We start from the raw sequence: 522 nt of genomic DNA, 5'->3' as shown, positions 1-522 counted from the left end.
GATGAAAAATTGTAGGGTCAGGATGATATTAGTCTGTTAGAGTTGAGTGGTCCCCCTAGGGTTGAGTGGTCCCCACTGGGTTATAGTATTTAATCCAATGGTTAGAAATAATGAAAAGAGTTGATCCAAAGGCTTAAAAATTGGTAGCAACAATGAAATTTTGCTACTAATAGTAGCCCAGTCCAACTCTCTCTCTCTCTCTCTTTCTCTCTCTCTCTCTCTATATATATATATATATAAATGCACGTATATTCAAATTTGGGTCTGTCGACAGACCCATTTTTCAGCTGGAAAATTAGCGCCCATTTTTTTTTTTCCCGTACGAAAAATTTTAAACATAAGAATAAAAATGAAAATAGAAACCCCAATGAATACGTAAGTTCTCTATAACAGATTACTGATGTGAAAATTCTAAAAAATAAATTTTCTTATTTAATTTCAAAAGTAAATTTTCTATAACAGATTATGGGTGTGAAAATTCTATAAAAGATATTTTCCTATTTTATTTTAAAATATCTTTTT

The sequence above is a fragment of the Ananas comosus genome, linkage group 1 (assembly GCF_001540865.1).
Source record: "Ananas comosus cultivar F153 linkage group 1, ASM154086v1, whole genome shotgun sequence".
Lineage (NCBI taxonomy): Eukaryota > Viridiplantae > Streptophyta > Magnoliopsida > Poales > Bromeliaceae > Ananas > Ananas comosus.
The sequence above is the reverse complement of the archived record's forward strand: the minus strand, read 5'-3'. Positions refer to the sequence as shown.